At 38.0% G+C, this 19,141-nt stretch overlaps 1 protein-coding gene across 2 annotated transcripts in view; it reads right to left on the bottom strand.

The window, feature by feature from the left end:
* The window catches only part of PTPRO (protein tyrosine phosphatase, receptor type O), a 271,545-nt gene that overhangs the window by 154,351 nt on the left and 98,053 nt on the right, over positions 1-19,141 (bottom strand). The window lies entirely within an intron of this gene.

Below are 19,141 nucleotides of genomic sequence, written 5' to 3'. Positions count from 1 at the left end.
GGGGGGGCTATTGTAAATGGGATTGCATTTCTGTTTTGGCCCTCAGCTTGAATGTTATTGGTGTATAAAAATGCTACTAATTTTTGAACATTGATTTTGTATCCTGAAACTTCGCTGAAGTAGTTTATCAGTCCCAGGAGGCTTTTGGTGGAGTCTTTAGGGTTGTCAATGTATAGAATCATATTGTCCATGACAAGAGATAGTTTGACTTCTTTTCCTATTTGGTTGCCTTTTATCTCTTTCTCTTGCCTGATTTCTCTGGCTACCAATTCCAGTACTATGTTGAATAGGAGTGGTGAGAGTGGGCATCCTTGTTTGGTTCCATTTCTCAAAGGGAATGCTTCCAATTTTTGCCCATTCAGTATGATGCTGATTGTGGGTTTGTCATAGATTGCTCTTATTATTTTGAAGTGTGTTCCTTTGATGCCTAGTTTGTTGAGGGTTTTTATCACAAAAAGTTGTTGGATTTTATCAAAAGCTTTCCCTGTGTCTGAGATGATCATATTGTTTTTGTTTTTAATTTTTGATATGGTGAGTCACATTTATTGATTTGTGCACATTGAATCAACCTTGCATTCCAGGAACAACACCTACTTGATCATGGTGACTTAGCTTTTTAATGTATTTCTGAATTCAGTTTGCTAGCATTTTGTTGAAGATTTTTGCATCTATGTTCATCAGGAATATTGGCCTGTAATTTTCTTTTTTTTCATTGTGTCTTTGCCAGGTTTTGGTATTGGCCTGATACTGGCTTTTTAGAATGTGTTAGAAGGGATTCCCTTCTTGATTTTTTGAAACACCTGCAGTAGAATTGGTACAAGTTTTTTGTACATCTGGTAGAATTTGGCTGTAAATCCGTCTGGTCTGGGGCTTTTATTGGTTGGTAGTTTTTATTTTATTACTGATTCAGTTTCAGAACTTGATATTGGTGTGTTCAAGGTTTCAATTTCTTCTTGATTCAATCTTGGGAAATTGTGTGTTTCCAAGAATTTATCATTTCCTCTAGATTTTCTACTTTTTGTGTGTAGAGGGGTTCATAACGGTCTCTGAGGACCTTCTGTATTTTGGTGGGATCAGTTGTAATGTCATCTTTGTCATTTCTGATTGTGCTTATTTGGATCTTCTCCCTTCTTTTCTTTGTTAATCTAGTGTATTGATGTTGTTTATCCTTTCAAATAACCAACTTTTAGTTTTGTTGATACTTTGTATGTATTTTTTGGGTCTCAATTTTATTCTCAATATCTGCCCTGGTTTTAGTTATTTCTTTTCTTCTGAGAACTTTGGGGTTAGTTTGTTCTTGTTTTTCTAGTTCCTCTAGATGTGATGTTAGATCGTTAATTTGAGATCTTTCTAACTCTTTGAGGTAGGCATTTAGCACTATAAACTTTCCTCTTAATACTGCTTTTGCTGAATCCCAGAGATTTTGGTAGGTTTTGTCTCTGTTTTCATTTATTTCAAAGAATTTTTAAATTTCTGCCTTGATTTCATTGTTTACCCAAAAGTCATTGAGGATCAAGTTGTTTAATTTCCATGTAATTGTGTTGTTTTAAGAGATTTTCTTGGTATTGATTTCTGTTTTTATCCCATTGTGGTTTGAGAGTATGGTTGATCTGATATTTATTTCATTGAGACTTGCTTTATGGTAGAGCATTGATCAATCTTGGAGTATGTTCCATGTGCAAATGAGAAGAATGCATACTCTGTGGTTTGTGGGTTGAGTGTTTTGTAGACCTTCATTAGGTCTACTTGGTCAAGTGTTGAGTTTAAGTTCAGAGTTTCTTTGTTAGTTTGCTGGTTTCATGACCTTCTCATGCTGTCAGTTGGGGGTTGAAGACCCCTACCATTATTGTGTGGTTGTCTAACTCTTTTAGCAGGCTTATAAATCTGGTTACTCCAAAGTTGATGCATACATATTTACGGGAGTCCAGTCTTCTTGTCGAATTGAACCCTTTATCATTATGTAATGCCCTTCTTTGTCTTTTTTTACTGTTGTTTGTTTAAAGTATGTTTTATCAGATAGAAGAATAGCGACCCCTGCTTTTTTTTAAATTTATTTAAGGGATGGGATCTTCCTATGTTGTCCAGGCTTGTTTTGAACTCTTAGGCTCAAGCGATCTGCTTGCCTTGGTCTTCCAAAGTGCTGGGATTAGAGGTGTGAACCACTGCACCTGGCCTGTGACTCCTGCTTTTATTTCTTCTCTGTTTGCATGGTCGATCTTTCTCCAACCCTGTACTTTGAGCCTATGGGTATCTTTACATGTAAGATGGGTTTCATGAACACAGCAGACTGATAAGTCTTGTATTTTTTTTTTCTCAGGTTTAATTCACTTTATTTTTCTTGTATAAAAACCCTATGTTGTAGCCACAGCTGGAGCCTGGGTCCTCTGCATGGAGACTCTGGTGTGGGTCTTGAAGAAGTGGTCAGTGAATTCCTGATAGGGAGACTTGGTGAATACAGTCTCCTTCCAGAGGTCGGGGGTCGGGTAGCTGTACGTCTTAGAGATGGCATCAAAGATGGCCTTGGCAAAGTTGCCCAGGGTGGCAGTGCAGCCTCTGGCTGAGGTGTAGCAGTCATCGATACCAGCCATCATGAGCAGCTTCTTGGGCACAGGGGCCAAGACGATGCCAATGTCCCTGAACTCGGGGATGAGGTGCACCAGCAGAGAGCTGCAGTGGCCTATCACCTTGCAAGGGACAGTGTGGGGTTTGCTGATCTTGTTACCCCAGTAGCCTCTGCACATGGGGACAATGGAGAGCTTGGCCAGGATGATGGCCCTGCAGATGGCAGTGGCCACCTCCTTGGAGCACTTAACACCCAGACCGACATGGCCATTGTAGTCCCCGATGGCAACAAATGCTTTGAACCTGGTGCGCTGGCCGACGTGGGTCTGCTTCTGCACCATCATAATCTTCAAATCCTTGTCCTTGAGAGAGGCTCCCAAGAAAAAGTCAATGATCTCAGATTCCTTGATGGGCAGAGAGAAGAGATAGATCTCCTCCAGGGACTTGATCTTCTTGTCCTTGACCAGGAGGCCCAGCTCAGTGATGGGCATCCAGTCATCCTCGGCCTTGCCTCAGGGAGCTCCGTGGCCTCAGCCCCAGTCCTGTCCACAGCTGCGACCACAACCCAGATGCCACTGCTGACACATCCATGGAAGCCACTGCAGTTCCCCATCCCAGGGCTCCTGGGGCCTCCTGGCCCCCTCGCTGCACAGGCGTCATCCGCCATTTGGTGTTTTCTTGGAGAAGAAGCGACTCTTGTATTTTTATCCACCTTGCCCCTCTGTGTCTTGTAAGTGGTGCATTGAAACCATTAACATTTAAAGTTAATATTGATAAGTGAGGTTTTGATCCTACCATGAAGTTGTTAGCTGGTTGCTTTGTAGTTTCTATCGTGTAGTTATTTTACATGGTCTGCAGACTATGTACTTAAGTGTGTTTTTGTGGTCTCAGGTATCCTTCTTTCATTTCCATATTTAGAACTCCCTTAAGGATCTCTCTTAAGGCTGGTCTAGTGGTAATGAATTCCCTTAGGACTTGCCTGTTTGGAAAATATTTTATTTCTCTTTCACTTATAAACCTTAATTTGTTGAGATATAGACTTATTGGTTGGAATTTCTTTTCCTTAAGAATGCTGAAAATAGGCTCCCATCTATCCTGGCTTGTAAGGTTTCTGCTGACAAGTCCTCTATTAGCTTGATGGGGTTCCCTTTGTCCATGATCTGTCCTTTTTCCTCTAGCAGTCTTTAAGTTTTTTTCTTTAGTGTTGACCTCAGTCAATCTGGGGACTACATGGTTTATAGTCTACATGGCTTGATATTTGTTTTGTGTAGGGTCTCACAGGTATTCTCTGAATGTCTTGTGTCTGGACATCTATCTTCCTAGCTAGATTGGGCATGTTGCTTGAATTATTCTTTCAACTATATTTTCCAAGTTGTTTGTTTTTTCCTTCTCTCTCAGAAATGCCAATAATTCATACATTTAGTCATCTTACATAACATCGTATTTCATGAGGACTGCTCATATTTAAAATTCTTTTTTATTTTTGCCATATTGGGTTAGTTCAAAAAAACAGTCTTCGATCTCTGAAATTCTTCTGCTTGGTTCAGTCAATTGATAAAGGTTTCATTTGTATTTTGGAATTCCTTAGGTGAGTTTTTCAATTCCAGAAGCTCTGATTGATTTCTTTTTAAGATGTTTATCTTTTCTTTCACATTCTGGGTTGCTTTAGAAATTTCTTTTTGTTGATTTTCAACCTTGCCTTGGATCTGAATGAGCTTCCTTGCAATCCATGGTTTGAATTTTTATTTATTATTTCCGAGTTTCCATTTTGTCTAGGGACCATTGCTGGAGAGGTAGCTCAATCTTTTTGTGGTTTCATGGCATTCAGGTTTTTCATGGTGCTGGAATTCTTGTGCTGGTTGCTTCTCACCTGGAGACACTGGCACTTCTAATTTTTGTATTTTGTATTTTTTTCATACAGGTAGGACTTTTCCTTTATCTTTCTTTCCTTATAACAAATATAATTACTATTACTCCCTTTCCCTTCCCTACTCCCTATGGGGTGTGACTGTAAAGAATGCTGAGCAGGGTCTTTCAGTTTTGCTTCTGTAGCAGTATGTGCTTCTTTCAACAGGTTTTATATTGGGCTTTGGAGTTTGTCCTACAAGCCTGTAGATAACATTTATAGGTAAGAGCCAGTTGTGGCCAAAGTGGCTGGGTATGTACTTGATCTGTGTTTAGAGGTGGAAGTTCTCTGTTGCCCCAGGCAATGGGTTGATTCATAGAATACACATTGGTCTAAGGTCCCTGCTCAGCCCTGTGGGGGCAGGACCCACAAAGGATGGGACCAGTTGGGCAGGTCTGCCTGTAGGTCCCCTGATGCAGGCACAAGCACCAGTACCAAGTGAGAATCCAGTGGGTGGCTACCAGACACCCAGAGGTGTGTCTAAATGTGGATTCGGGAAACCTCCTTTGCTCCAAGTTCTGTTTTTAGAACACCAGGCAAGCAGGTATTCTAAATGCTTGGAGATCTGCCTGAGCATGGAGCAGAAAGGATCTTGCTATACCATGATCTATGTCCATAAGTGGTGGGGCAGCTCAGGCTGCTGAACCAGATGGCTGGATGCTCAGAATGTCTGGCGATCTGCCTGAGTGTGAACAGAGAGGGCTTCCTTGCACCAAGATCTTTGGACAGTCTTGATGGTCCTGGTGAGCAATGCCCCAAAATCTGGAGATCTGCTTGGGTGTGGAGCAGAGAGAGCCCCGCTGCACAAAGATCTCTGCATAGGAAGGGTGGGGTGACTCTGGCTGCTGAACTAAGCAAGCAGGTGCTCTGAATGCCTGGAGATCTTCCTGGGCATGTAGCAGAGAGGATTCCTCTGCACCAGTCTTTGCACAGGAAGGATAGGTGGCTCCAGCTGCCGAACCAGGTGAATGGGTGCTCTGAATGCTTAGAGATCTGCCTGGGCATGGAGCAGAGAGACCCTCTCAGTACCACCATATATGTCAAGGATGGGTGATGTGGCTCAGGCTGCTGGTCCAGACAAGCGGGTGTTCCAAATACCCAGATTTCTGCCTAGGGATGGAGCAGGGAGGGCTCTGTTGTACCACAATCTCAGGGGAGGAAGATGGGGCACTCAGCAATGGCACACACAGATCAGTTCCAGATTGCCAAGCTGGCCTTCGCTGCAAGTCTTGCTGCTCAGAAGAAACCGCAACTGTAGCAGCTCTCCTCCTGCCTGTGATGGGGGAGAGCACAATTCCAGAGATTACTGCTGAGACACTTTCCCACAGTTCTGGCTGTGGAGGCCCCCACCCCACTCCAGAGAAGATGCTTCAATCTCTGGCCCAAGACTGAAGTGCCTCTGTAGCCATGCTGCTAGGGCACCAAAGAATGGCTGACTTTGTGTGCACCCAGATTTAAAATGGCATCCTGCTCTCATCCAGGGTCTGAGAAAATGTTTGCCACTTTTCCTGGTGTCTTTTCTTCACAGCATCTCCAAAACCCTCCCTAAGTTAACTCCAGGACTTAGGAGAAGCAAAGTGCTCTCTCTTGGCCTGGGTTGCTTGAATCTCCAGTGGAAAGGTGAGTCACAGAGGGAAACTCTCTGCCTCTCTCACATACTGGGGCTTCACTCACTTTTATCAACCGGATGCCATCACAGGGCTGTTTAAAACTATCATAGCAATTTGCCAGACTATATTATGTTTGTTTTTTACGTAATAATAAAAATAAATTACTGCTTGTATTTTGTGTGGTTGCTTTAACTTTTTATAAATTTATTTTTGATGAACATATTGGTACACAGTAGATCGAGCAGGGGAAAATCCTTGATCCTTTGCCACAGATAGTTTAAAAAGGATAGCCAATCTGGCTAGTCTGACTAGAACTTCTTGGCCCGAAAATAATAGCCTGAGCCAAAGACAGGTTGATAGGAATGTTTTCAGTGATAAGGCAGCTACAATTTGGAGGAGTATGTGTTAGTATTTGGAGAAATAAGTGTACTGCTATCCATGGTACTGAACAATAATTTCTCACTAAGGCCTAATTGTTTCATCTAACCTTAGAATACTGGTTACTACGGACCAACGTTTCTCAGGAATTCCAAATCAAGAGAAAGAAGAATCAATGGTGATATATATTTGCGAAATATGAGGAAAAGAGAAAAACTGACACAGGTAAAGAGGAATTATAGAGAGATTGCCAAAAAGAAAAAAAAAAGTGCTTTGCTAATTTATTTACTAAGATAATTTAGCCAACCTTTGCCAAAATGCCAAAAGAGCAACAGATTTATATTCAATACAGTGCAAAGCAGCATCACTGTTGACATTAATAAATAAGTTATTTTTGAAAGAATGACAGACGAGATTGCCAAGCAGAGATTTTATGACTGATGTCATGTCAGCTCAGTTACACAAACATTTTCATACTTTTCCTTTGCTTTAGTTTTCAATACATATGAAAATTGTGTTTTGTGAAGCTATGCCAAACAGTAGAAAATCATGACTTATGGGTCATCATTAAATTAGTAATTTCACATACTTTTGAAAGATCTGTCATATTTTTGATAGCTACAATCACTCTTACCCTATTATAGTTGGGAAAGTCTATTACCCTATATCAGCCTCTTGCCCACACATTGTGAATATAGGACATGCTTCATAAATGATAGTGACTGAATAAGTTTGTCAGATCTTCTCTGCTAATTAGGGAAAAACAGGGGGCACTGGTGTCTTTAAAATTTATGCCACTAGACCTCCTTGAGAGAAGAAAGGTAGGAGTTAGGGCTATGTCTTGCAGCAGAGATGCTAATGCTTCTTTGCAAAAGCACCTATTATTTTGCAATTGACCGACTGTATCTGTGATTCTTGCAACCAAAAGGGCCAAATTATTATGGATATAGTATAATGTATTTAATCAAACTCCTATTATTGCTTATTTAGGTTGTTTCACATTTTCATTGTGCTAATCAGTGATTCATTGAACATCCCTATAGCTAAATCTTTGCACACATTCAATAGCTCGTTTAAATTTCAGAACACTTCACAGACATTCACTTGGTTGAAATTTTAGTAGTTCTTGAAACATCAACCAAATCTGGCCAGCTTGTTGAAAGGCCTACCATGAATTAAGTGATGTTTAAGTAGGTCTGTGTTTTATTTAACATAATAACACCTACATACGTCAGAAAAAAATTCCCATACATTTATGTGAATAATACCTTTGATGTCATCTGTGAAAAATGTTCAATGGCCAAATGGATTTGTAAACTCCTGCTGAAAAAAATTTTCTCCTTTTCCAGGAAATACTGATCTTTACTATTTTACCATTCACTCTGATCAAAAATAAAGAACTTACTTGTCCTTAGTCTTTACCTTTACTTATATGAGAGACATGCCACCCAAATGAGTTTTAGTGATACTCTGTTGCTTATGTATGAAAACTGAAGTGCTGAATAGAAACCTAAAAGTATTCTGAAATCTGATATGAAATTGAAAATTAGTGCATTTGAACTTGAGATATTTCAGCTGAGTTTATGTTTGCTTTCAACTAAAAAGGCAATAGTTTAAACATTGTTAAAAGTGTTATTCAGTTGTGCTAATATTTGGTAGAATTTATTTCTAGAAAAATGGGATGTAACTCTGCAAAGGGCATTTTACTGGACTACTCATTTTCAAGAGAGCAACTTCTGTGCATACTGAATAGAAAGAAGAACCCAAGATGTGCATATTAACAGGGAATTCAGTGGCTGCATTATGACCAATAGACCACATATTCAGCAAAAGGACAGAAAATTTTGGAAGATTTTCAAACTTAAGGCACAGAACAACATTATGTTTCAAAAACAAATGAACAAACAAACCAAAACCAGCTGCTACCAATGGCATTGTTCACAGAACTAGAAAAAAACTATTTTAAAATTCATATAGAATAAAAAAAGGGTCTGAGTAGCCAAGGCAATACTAAGCAAAAAGAACAAAGCAAGAGGCATCACGCTACCCAATTTCAAACTATACTGCAGGCTACAGTAACCAAAACAGCATGGTATTGGCACAAAAACAGATATGTAGACCAAAGGAACAGAATAGAGAGCCCAGAAATAATGTCACACACCTACATCCATCTGATCTTCAAGAAAGCTGACAAAAACAAGCAATGAGGAAAAGACTCCCTATTCAATAAATGGTGTTGGAATAACTGGCTAGCCATACACAGAAGATGAAACTGGACCCTTTCCTTCCACCATATAAAAAAATCAACCCAAGATGGATTAAACACTTAAATGTAAAGCCCAAAACCCAAGACTGGCCTGGCGTGGTGGCTCATGCCTGTAATCCCAGCACTTTGGGAGGCTAAGGCAGGCAGATCACAAGGTCAGGAGATCGAGACCATCCTGGCTAACATGGTGAAACCCAGTCTCTACTTAAAAAATACAAAAAGTTAGCTAAGCATGGTGGTATGAGCCTGTAGTTCCAGCTACTCGGGAGGCTGAAGCAGGAGGATTGCCTGAACTCAGGAGGCAGAGGTTGCAGTGAGCTGAGATCGGCGCCACTGCATTTCAGCCTGGGCGACAGAGTGAGACTCTGTCGTCAAAAAAAAAAAAAAAAAAAAAAAAGGCTCAAAACTATAAAAACCCTGAAAGACAACCTAGGCGACACCATCCTGGATATAGGAATAGGCAAAGATTTCTTTTTTTTTTTTTTTTTTGAGACAGAGTCTCGCTCTGTTGCCCAGGCTGGAGTGCAGTGGCCAGATCTCAGCTCACTGCAAGCTCTGCCTCCCGGGTTTACGCCATTCTCCTGCCTCAGCCTCCCGAGTAGCTGGGACTACAGGCGCCTGCCACCTCGCCCGGCTAATTTTTTGTATTTTTTAGTAGAGACGGGGTTTCACCGTGTTAGCCAGGATGGTCTCGATCTCCTGACCTCATGATCCGCCCGTCTCGGCCTCCCAAAGTGCTGGGATTACAGGCTTGAGCCACCGCGCCCGGCCTAGGCAAAGATTTCATGGTGAAGACATCAAAAATAATTGTGACAAAACCAAAAATTGACAAATGGTATCTAATTAAAGAGTGTCTGCACAGCAAAAACAACAAAAATAAACAAATGAAAACTATCAACAAAGAAAGCTGACAACCTAAAGAATGGGAGAAAAATTTTGCAAACTGTGTATCTGGCAAAAGTCTAATATCCAGCATCTATAAGGAACTTAAATTTACAAGCAAAAAATAAACAACCACATTAAAAAGTGGGCAAAGAACATGAGCAAACACTTTTCTATAGAAGACATGCATTTGGCCAACAAGCATACGAAAAAAGCTTAGCATCACTGATCATTAGAGAAATGCAAATCAAAACCACAATGAGATGCTGTCTCACACCAGTCAGAATGGCTGTGATTCAGAAGTCACAAAATAACAGATACTGGCAAGGTTGTGGAGAAAAGGGAATGCTTATACACTGATGGTGGTAGTGTAAATTAATTCAATCATTGTGGAAGACACTGTGGCGATTCCTAAAACAGCTGAAAATAGAACTGCCATTTGACTCCCAATCCCATTACTGGGTATATCCCCAAAGGAATAGAAATTGTTCTATCATGAGGACACATGCACACATATGTTCACTGCAGCACTATTCACAATAGCAAAGACACAGAATCAACCTAAATGCCCTTGAGCAGTAGACTGGATAAAGAAAATGTGTTATATATACATCATGGAATACTATACAGCAATAAAAAATAATGAGATCATGTCCTTTGCAGGGACATGCATGGAGGTGGAGGCCGTTATCCTTAGCAAACTATTGCAGGAATGGAAAACCAAATACTGCATGTTCTCACTTATAAGTGGGAGCTAAATGATGAGAACAATGAGCTAATAAAGGGAACAATGCACACTGGGCCCTACATCAGGGTGGTGGGTGAGAGGAGGAAGAGGATCAGGAAAAATAACAAATGGGTACTAGGATTATAATATCTGGATGACGAAATAATCTGTACAATAAACCCCCATGACATGAGTTTATATAACCAGCCTGCATACATACCCCTAAACTTAAAAGCTAAAAAAGCAAAACCAAAAACAAAAAACAGTTGTTAAGCTCAGTTTCATAATGAATATTAGTGTCTAAAGAAGGTTGATTGGCCATGGAATATTGAGATTATTAACACCATGTTATAATATGTAGTATGAATATGGAGAGAGACTAGACATGTTTCTCCAGATTGAAAGAGCAGGTTTAGAAGAAATAATAAGAATAGTAAACAGTTATTATCATAATCTATCGTTCTTTAGTCTAGATTCCAAAATTTTGCAGTTTTTCTAATATTAATATTTTCCAAGGTAAAAAGCCAAATGTAAGATAGTCACTTTGAAATTATCCAAATTTCTAGCAGTATAGAAAAACCATGAATTTGTTTTATCATGTTTTCATTTGCTTTGAAAATTGCATTCATATATAATTTGCTCTATAAAATAATAATTATTAGAACAATTGAAATTATAATGTTCTTTTAAAATAACAAGATTTGTCTTAGTTTGGCAATTTGGTTGCACACCTACTAAAATGTTTTAATTACGGAAGAAGATAATTGAATAGGGCTCCTTATGCGAAATTTTTGAAAAGCTAAAGTGAGAAAAAGATCAAATAATTCACATTTTGAAGGAAGATAATTATATGGTAAAGTTTTCCAAAAGGTATAATTTTAAAGGCAAATTCTTCCCAGAGTTAGTGAAATAACTAGTTAATTCCTCCTGAGATGAAGAGGGATGACCCTCACTATTCTCCTCTCTCAAACCCAGGTCCACTCTTTTTTTTTTGAGAGGAGTCTCACTCCATCTCCCAGGCTGGAGTGCAGTGGAGTGATCTGGGCTCACTGCAGGCTCCACCACGGGTTCACACCATTCTCCTGCCTCAGCCTCCCCAGTACCTGGGACTACAGGCGCCCTCCGCCTCGCCCAGCTAATTTTTTGTATTTTTTTTAGTAGAGACGGGGTTTCACTGTGTTAGCCAGGATGGTCTCGATCTCCCGACCTCGTGATCCACCCGCCTTGGCCTCCCAAAGTGCTGGGATTACAGGCGTGAGCCACCGCGCCCAGCCCCCAGGTCCATTCTTTCAGGGACCAAAGACAAAGTTGGGGTGGGACACACCTTTAATTTTTAGAATCTAACATGGTGGTGTCCAGGCAAATGTCCCTGATGGAAATATCCACTTTTTTAGTTGAAGACCAGCTGGTTGTTCCTGGGACAAGCCCATATGCTACCCTTGCTTTAGGACAGCAAAGAGTAACCATTCTGTCTGTCCCCTGAGTGACTAGAAGTTCAAAAATTGATTACACATTTTTTATTGAGGTCAATATCTAAATACTGAATATAGTTTTTAGGCACTAATTACTATTTCCATATATTCTAAGAAAATTCTGTCTTTAACAAAGTCAAGTCCTTTTAGCATCATTTCAGAATTCAGTTTCAGAGTGATCCAAATATTTTAGTTAATTCATTCGTTCATTTACTTTTAATTGACAAATAAAAATTGTATATATTTATACTGTACAATATAATTTTTTGATATATGTGTATATTGTGGAATGGTTAAATCAAGCTAATTAACATTGCATTACCTCACACAGTTTTTTTGTGTGTGGTGGGAATACTTACGATTTAAGAAATTTTTCAAGTACGCAATATATTGTTACTAAGCATCCATGATATACAATAGATCTCTTGAACTTATTCCTCCTGCCAAACTGAAATTTTGTATTCTTTGACTGACATCTCCCCAAATGGTTCAAATATTGATGCATGACAAAGATACACAGACACACCCACCACCACCATCTTTAAGAGATACTTGTCACATCTCATCCTTGCAGTAACATTTCAGATCCCTTCTGTATTCTCAATTTTTTCTTCCAGCCCTCCTCTTCCTTGACTTCTTAAGTCAAGGAAGAATTTGCCTGTTTAGTGCTTTAGAATCCCTCGGCTTCTATCACAGTACAAACTCCCAACAGAACCCTACCTTCTCACCCATCCTCCTCAGTCTCCATTGCTGCCTTCTGCCACCCTTCTGCCTGCCTTTCATATTCAAGTCCTAGATTCTTGTCTTTTTTCAACTCTCTCCCTGCTATCTCTGTAGGGGCTCCTCTCTGAAACTGTGATTTAGTTACCAACTACCTATGTGCAAAAAACCTCTCAAATCTGTTTCTCTAAGCTTGCTATTTTTTCAGTGTTCCAGATTTGTATGTTTAAGTGCCTACCTGAAATGCCTACTTGAACGTCAGAAAGGCACTGCAAACTCAAGGCTCTTAAATCAAACTAAAAATCAACATCTTGCCCCTAATTGGTTATTTGATATTTCTCTTTTTCAGAAAATAAATGGTCCACCATCCATCCATTTGTACAATCTGGAAATGTGGGAATCACCTTCAACTCCTCTTTTCCCTTCATTCTTTCTTATCTAAATTATCATCAGGTCTTACTGTTTTTAATCTCTTGAATATCTCTTGATTCTGTCCACATTGCTCTCTCTCCCACCTTGCCTGAACTCCTAGCATAGTCTCCTCTTACACTCATCCAGTTGTTTTCTACATTGCATTCAGAACATTTTTTCGATGTATAAAACAGGTCATGTTGCTCTCTGCCTCAAACCCTTTAATGACACAAATAACTGTATGTGGCCTGCATTTGATTCTACATTATTTTAACCTTGAGAACCTTTCTAGTCTCATTTTCTCCTGCTTTCCCCCTTGTTTGCTGTACTCCAGCCATAAAGATCTTTTGGTTTCTTAACTGGATTATTATTCCTTTCACTGTGAGATTTGTGTATATACTGTCTTCTTTGATATTCCCACTCTAGCCTCTCCTTTGCATATTCCCATTCATCCTTTGGATTTGAGTACATGTATCATGTCCTCAGGAAAGCCTTCTTAGATCATCATCATCCTTTCCTGGCTTGGCAAAGTCCTTCTGTGAAACATTCTCAGAACATGTGATAATTTCCCTCTTCACAGTCTCTTAGCTTTCATTAATATTCAAATATGTTTCATTAGGTCTTGAATCCCCACCTTTCCCGTTAGCCTAAAACTCTACGAGCACAGAGACCAAGTGTGTCATTCTCAACATTTTAATCTCAAGCCCTAGCACAGTGCTCCGTACATGGTAAGCACTCACGGATGTCTTTGGAATGGATGAATATGAGCTTCACGAGATTCAACAAACACTGCCCTGTTCAAATGGTGTGGCAAATACTCTTCATTGTCTTCAATATCCAATTTCTACAATAATTATGATTTTTAGTAGGCACAGGAATGCTGAGGAGTAATTATCAGCTTTTGTATTTATTAGTTTTCCTTGTAGCTAGATCTGGTTATGTGACCAGTTCCTAGACACCGGGATGCAGGAAGAAAGTAAAACTTTTAGAAAGTGTTCCTAAAGGAAAGGAGTGCACTTTTTGGCAATCATCTGCTCCTTCTTGCTGGCTGGAATGTGAATGGAACTGCTGAAATTCCAGCATTTGTCTTAGACCATGGGCTGACCCGAACATGGAATTCCTGCATGGAGAGGCTGCAAGACAGAACGAACCCAAGTTCCTGGCACCAAGGAGCACCATTCCAGGCTTGGATGACCACTTAAATTATGTAGGTAAGATATAAATTCTATCTTATTTGAAACAGTAATATTTTGTGTTTTCTGTCACTTTAAGTTAAAGCTAAATCTAATTATAAGTTTCCATCTTTAGAGTCCTTGATTATAAAAAAAAATCCTTTTTTATTAAATAATTTTAACTTACAGAAACATTGCAAGCACAATACAAAGTACTTTGGAGTACTCTTATAAGAAACTGAATTATGTCACACTAAAGCTGTATACTTTCAGTTTTGACCACTAATCCTTCCTAATTTTAATATCAAAATAAGAACATGTATTGTACTCCCACAAATGAAAAATAACACAATCCATGACCTCTATGCTTTCCCTTGCTTTTTGCAGACAATTGTGAACAGACAGAGAGAATGCTAAGTATCATTATGTTATTTCAGGTATCAAACACCCTTGCAACCAAATTATTTGTCGTAATGGCTCTGAATGAAGTTCTGAAAACAGTGATGCTATTGTCTTTGAATTTTACCTCATCCTTTGCCGAAGCACTTGATCTTAAAAGTACCACCCAGATGAGCACTTGCTTTGGCAATCCTGAAAGTGCCCCTGCTTTTCTGGTTCTTCCTGCTTGCATAATAAGAAAAGGAAAACCAGACCCACACGTTTCTCTCTCCTGTTCAGGGAAGAAGCATACTACAAAATCATCCTTTCATAACTATTGTTAAAACCACTTTAGTTACCTACATTGATAAACCAATACTTCATTTATAAATATTAATAACATAATAAGAATGGAAATCAAGATTCACCAGATATTTGAGGAAAATCATCCAAAATGTTTATGTAAAAGGAGAAAGTTGATCAATCTTAGAGGAACTCACAATAATGTTAAAACAGAAAAGAACTCAAAAGTCATAGAGCAAGAACAAATTGCTATGAAAAAGAAATAACCTAAGATCAAGAAAAAAGATTTTTGAAATTAAAACCGTGATAGCTGAAATTTAACATTTTAGTGAAGGTCTAATAATAAAATCATCAGACCTAATAAATTTATACATGTAAGGTTAATATATTTAAAAAATTCTTAATTTAAAATTAAGAATATTATCACAAATAGTTTTTATAAGTACATATCCATAATGAGACAATATAATTAAAATGTGTAAACTTTGCAAAAGAAGAGATAAAGTTAAAAATTTTCATAGATATGACTAAGAAAAATTCCCAAGACAGCTAATTGAAAAACCACTAGAATTAATAAAATAATTTAATACAGCAATTACATACAAGACAGGCATGCAAACATTAATAGCTTTTCTATATGTCAGCAAGATACAATTAGAAATTTTAATGGAATTTGAAATCTCATTAAAAGTAGAAATTTTAAATAACTTTATTAGGCATATGTATTAAAATTAATGTGGGTGAAGATAAACTCCCAAAACATGAGGCATAAAAGACAAAAATATATACATTTAATAGAAAAGTTATGAGACATAGGGAATAAATGAAGAATTTCCAATATCTGTTTTTCCAGATGAAAAGAACAGAGAATAAAGGAGGAAAAGAAACGGCCTAATTTTTTTTGTCTTATTCTAGCATGTGAGCATCTAAGAGCCTAAGACATACTATCAAATTATGAACAGCTTGTCTGGGAGTTAAATGTAAGACCACATTCAATACACGCAATGATTTTAAGAACCAGTTTTCTGACCTGCTACACTGTGTCAAAGAAGTAACTGAAAAACATTGGTCTGATCTGAAAAAGGACTTTATTTTAAAACAGCCCATTGACTACCAAACAGTAATAACAATAATTAATAATAATAATAATATAACAACAGTCAATACCCCATTAGAATTATCAGATTGAGCAACTAAGAATGCATACAGCTGGGAAATAGTTTTTATTTGTTATTTATCTGAACTTTAATTTAACTGAGTGTCTGGTATTTTATCTGGAGAACCTAACTCCAAATCTACACACATTTAGGTGAAATTTGGATAAAATCTTTGGATTTCAAGAATGAAGAGAATTTTAAAAACCAAGGAAGGGAGTGGATAATTCTAAGGTAGCACAATGGAATAACTCTCAGATTGGTCTCAGACTTCCCTAAAACACAGGATACTATGTTTGGAAAGATGCTAGAAAGTTCTGAGACAAAGGATTGAGAATCTAAAGCAGCCAAAGTGTCATTTAAATGTGAAAATGGAATAACTAGTCTAGGAATAAAAATCAAACTACTGTGTAAGAACAATCTAACTGGTGAAATATACAAAGAATTTCAATTAAAACCAGGAACTAGAAAATTGAGAATATTATCACGAATAGTTTCATTATAAGTACTTACCCACAACGAGACAATATAATTAAAAAGTGTAAACATTGCAAAAGAAGAGATAAAGCTAACAATTTTCATGGATATGACTAAGAAAAATTCCAAGATAACTAATTGAAAAATGACTAGAATTAATAAGATAATTTAATAAAGCAATTATACACAAGAAGGACATGCAAATATTAATAGTTTTTCTATACATCAGCAGGATCCAATTAGAAATTTTAATGGAATTTGAAATCTCATTAAAAGTGGAAAACAATGATAAAATACTTAGAAATAAGCTTACCAAACACTGTGTAAGACTTAAGAAAAAAACTAAAAATGTGGTGAAACACAAGAAAGACCTTAATAAATGAAAAGACACCCCATATTCTAGTATGAAAAAATTAATTATTTTGACAATATCAGTTTTCTTCAAATTAATGTTATAAGTTTATTGCATCCCAAGTCAACATTTAACCCCCTCCACCAAAACAAACCAACTTTATAAAATGTATGACACTAATTCTATATATTTATTTGGAGGAGTTTATAAATAAATGAGAATAGTGACAAATATTTTTTAAAAAGGGAACACTTAAACATCAATTTCAATGCTAAAAAGTAACAGTAATTAGAACAATGTGTGGTATTAGTGAAGGAATGAACAAATTGAACAGTGAAATATAATTAAAAAGTTATAAAGAAATGCATGCATATATGAAAATCTATTTTACAATAAGGAATTTATCATTTCAAATAAATGAGAGAAACAGTGGTGACTGCAATAAATAATATAACATTTGAGAAGGTTTCTAACTCAAATCATGCACAAGAATACATTGCAGATTGATTAAAGTTCTAAACCCAAAAGTCACAGAACTATAAAATTATTAGAAGAATGTCTAGGAGGTTATTTTATAATCTGAGCTGGGCAAGGCCTTCTTTAATAAGATGTAAAATACGGGTACCATAAAGGAACAGAAGACAAATTTGAAAGAAAACAGCTGAGCGGAGGCTCAAAGCAGGGCTTTAAAGCATTTCCTGGCCTCACACCTACCACACTGAGGCCTTGGGAAGTTACATGGCCTTCAAGATGTGGCTCAGTTTTCTTACCTTAACGTAGGCATGTTAATACCATCCCCACAGGGTTGTTATGAAGATTAAATGTGTTAACATTTGTAAAGAACATTAGGACAAAACCTTGCACATAATAAGTATTTGTTAGCTAAACTTATAAAATAAATCTTGTGTATGGGGTAAAATCATAGACAAAAATAACAAAACTAGCAAAGTACTATGGAAGTATGAGCATAACAAAAATGACAAAGGATGACTACTCATATTTATAAAGAGCTTCTACAAGTTAAAATGCAAAAATAACAAGAATGTGAAAGGTGTAAACAGGTAAATCAAAGATTATTGAAATCCAAGAGGCAGTCTGACTGTAGTCTCTGACAATTGGGAAAACACAAATTTAAACAGTGCTGAAATAACCGCAGCTTTAAGAAGAAAGCACTTGATGCCTAAGGAAGGCATCTCTCCCTCCCAGATCAGATGGGAGCCATCCTCCCATCTGGCTTCATGACCTGCGCAGTTGGGCCCAACTAACCTTCACCATTTTCACTTGGGCCACGTTGACCTGACAATCAGTCCTTAAACACTCTCCACACTTGCTGAAAATCTATTGACATCTCCTCTGCCTGAGATGGCCTGCTCCCCTTTCTTCATATGGGAATATTCTCTTGCCGTTTTTTTTTTTTTTTTTTTGAGACGGAGTCTCGCTCTGTCGCCCAGGCTGGAGTGCAGTGGCCGGATCTCAGCTCACTGCAAGCTCCACCCTCCCGGGTTCACGCCATTCTCCTGCCTCAGCCTCCCGAGTAGCTGGGACTACAGACGCCCGCCACCTCGCCCGGCTAGTTTTTTGTATTTTTAGTAGAGACGGGGTTTCACCGTGTTAGCCAGGATGGTCTCGATCTCCTGACCTTGTGATCCGCCCGTCTCGGCCTCCCAAAGTGCTGGGATTACAGGCTTGAGCCGCCGCGCCCGGCCTCTCTTGCCGTTTTAAGAGTCAGCTCAGATGTTTTTCTTCTAGGATACCTTCATAACCTTATCAGAAGAAATAAGGTGACCCTCTTTCATGCACCCATTATTTTTTTGTGTATACATCAGCTATGGAGCTCACCATCTCCTGATTCGTTCAATCATTCTGTGTGCACTTCTCCCAAGACATTGTAAGCTTCTAAAGGATCCAGGCCATCGCTAGTATATTTCTCTAGGACTGGCACATAGCAGAGACCTAATAAATCTTTGTAAATAAAGAGTGAATATTTATTTAAAAATTCTTCCTGCTTTATTTTCATGAATAACTATAAATTGATTCCATGGTAGTTAATAGATCCATTCCTGCTTAAAATATGAGCAACATAACATTTTCAAATATTAAAGAAAAATGGAATACCAATCAAATGCCATTAACAAAATTTCCATCTTTATACTCCAATGGAAAAGGCTCTTCAAAAAACTTATCAAATGTGTGAATTTTGATGTTCTATAAATATATGATTTAAAATAGAATACACTCTCTGTAAATAAATAAGATTAGACGTCACTGAAAAGATAATACTTATGCTACACTTCATATTCTTGCAACGTTTATTTGAGAATATTCAGTTATAACTTAAAATGCCAGAAGATGCTGATAATTGGAAATGCTG

Source organism: Theropithecus gelada, chromosome 11 (genome assembly GCF_003255815.1).
Source record: "Theropithecus gelada isolate Dixy chromosome 11, Tgel_1.0, whole genome shotgun sequence".
In the NCBI taxonomy this organism is placed as follows: domain Eukaryota; kingdom Metazoa; phylum Chordata; class Mammalia; order Primates; family Cercopithecidae; genus Theropithecus; species Theropithecus gelada.
The sequence above is the reverse complement of the archived record's forward strand: the minus strand, read 5'-3'. Positions and strand labels throughout refer to the sequence as shown.